General features: G+C 29.0%; 1 long non-coding RNA gene across 1 annotated transcript; it reads right to left on the minus strand.

Annotated features, from left to right (window-relative positions):
- On the minus strand, positions 1 to 2485 carry LOC127737794 (uncharacterized). The gene is made up of 3 exons (XR_007999815.1): positions 2268 to 2485; positions 942 to 1132; positions 1 to 330 (listed from the first exon to the last, which is right to left on the minus strand). It is a non-coding gene; the product is annotated as an uncharacterized LOC127737794 (long non-coding RNA).

A 2485-nucleotide genomic window follows, 5' to 3' on the forward strand; every position in this document is an offset into this window, starting at 1 on the left:
TCAATAATCTGAATTTTTTACTAAATATTGTAACATTTCACTTATGCACATTTTAATGTTTATGAGTCTGTCATATTTAAAAATCCTCTTTTTACTACACTTTGGAGCCCATAGTCTACTAAAGCTTCATTTATTTAATCCTGCATTAGTTCAACAAAAATGTCTGCTAATAATCACTTGAACCACCTGAGTTATTTGGTGGGGTTACCATTCTGTACATGAATATATCTCTCTTAATAAATTTCGTATACATTTTGTAAATTGCTGATTCCAGGTATTAAATTTTTTTTTCTCCAGTAAAATTATTCTTCTGACACGATGTGTTGTGTACTGAAAAAAGAAAATATTTTGTTATTAAATTAAAGTTTGTTAATTCAATCAAGACGTAATGAAGAATGATAATTATAATATATTGTATTTCATTGTTATAGCCATCTATGACCCCAATACAGTCTGCTTAAGTCATTCTCTTATCTGAAAATATGGACAAATACATTAAAACCCTTCATTAGGATATAATGCACATCTTGTAAGAGTTACTTCCCTTGTATTGTTTTTAATCATTTAAATTAATTTTAAATTACTGTACCCTTCATTCTTGAAATTAGGTTTTAAATCCAAATGAAACGATATTGACATTTACACAGCATAGATAATAGAATAAAATCTTTAAACTATTAAAAGTATACCATTTGGCCTTAAAGTCCGAATGATTCCTTGGCCTATATCCTATAAATTTTAAGTTCCAATCCCAATTTATTACATTGGCAACTTTCATGTCTAACTGTTAAATGCAGAATATTTTCAGTCTGTTTCCTTATGAAAACAGTTTAAATACCATGTATATTATGTTTTTGTTTCATATTTGGGGGATTGAAATCATAGCACATTGTCAATAACCTACTTTTGTAACCATAAACAGACAATTTTGGATAACTTACCCTTAATATATTGTAGTCCTATTGTTTTCTGTTAACAAAAATAATTTTGCTTTCAACATCACTGGACATTCCGTTTGATTACTGTTTTCTTGTTGTATGTACAGAATATCATACATGTACAAGTATTTTTGTTTGAATAAAAAAGTCCTCTGTTTTGAATTTTTGATCCATAGTGAACATCTTTCTCCATCCTGTAAATATAAAGCAAATTTACATACAATTACTATTAATGTTTATTTACCAAATTATTCAAAGCAAAATTAAACTTTGCATTGTTATTATCAACACATGAATACAAATTTGCCAAATAAATTACCAAGAAAATACATGTATTTATTTAAGTATTATAGATAAATTATGTCCCCACCATTTTTGCTCAATACATGTACATAAAAGTTTCAGACAAAGAAAACATTTCAAAAGTCTTGAAAAATAATTTTTAGGTTTAACAAGGAGCAAATTTATGTTATACCAAACCTTTTGATAACATTTTTATATTTAATAGTTTGCATAAACATCATAAGATCATAACATGTCTATTGTACAATGCAAGCTGAAATTTTATACATTTTGGGGGCACTCAAAACCCAGTTTTATTTTAATTTAAATCCTGGAATATTGTTAATGGATTATCATTTCTAAGTAGATTGTTTATATAATCATTGGAAGAATATAACATGTCAGATATAACATGTATAAAGAAATTGTAAATTAATTAGTTTCTGGGGATTCATGTAATGCAAAGCAGCATGTGTACAAGCTTTTCAAATGGGTGGGTGATTGGTTAATTTCAATGTGTAAATTTCTTTTATAATTTTAGAGTTATGATTTAGAGGATGGCTATCTTAATTAATTTTTTTATGGGAAAGATCTGGTACATGTCTATATCATGGTGATAACCGAACATAAAATAAACATTGCTCTGACAAGAGTGCTGACACAGGATGAACATGAATATTCTGTCCAATAAAAAGGAAAGAACAATTGTGTACAGATTGAAAAAAATTAATAAGCCATAATAGTAAAATAAGAAGATGAATATAATGTCCCCTTAAATTCCTTCTACCCACCCACCCACATAAAAATAAAAATTTTCGTACGAGTATGGATAGTGAACACCCCATTGACAGAAACAAGTGCTTGTGATCGATTTCCATTTGTATTATATGTTAATATAGTAATGAAAGTTTTTTTAAATATTAAATTTTGGTGTATATGAAATGGGACGCCTCTGATTTGATAATGGACTTTTGAGTTGAATTTGAGACGGTCAGCAAAATTCATGTGTATTTGGGGGAGAAATTACCCCCTTTTTAGAGAACTTACAGTCGGCATTACACGTGATCATCCGTGCTTTCAAATTTGATTAATTTTGGTCCGCATTTGCTGTTAGAGGTTTACAATGTTCTATTATCTGAGCACGAAGTGATAGCGTGAATATTTTCCAGGGAGATTGTGAAGAACACTTTGAACAGTTTGAAAACGGATGTTGACAACTTGTGTGGGTATAATATTCCCGGAGACAAGGACGGATACCTAAGACC

Source organism: Mytilus californianus, unplaced genomic scaffold, assembly GCF_021869535.1.
Source record: "Mytilus californianus isolate M0D057914Y unplaced genomic scaffold, xbMytCali1.0.p SCAF_4, whole genome shotgun sequence".
Taxonomy (NCBI): domain Eukaryota; kingdom Metazoa; phylum Mollusca; class Bivalvia; order Mytilida; family Mytilidae; genus Mytilus; species Mytilus californianus.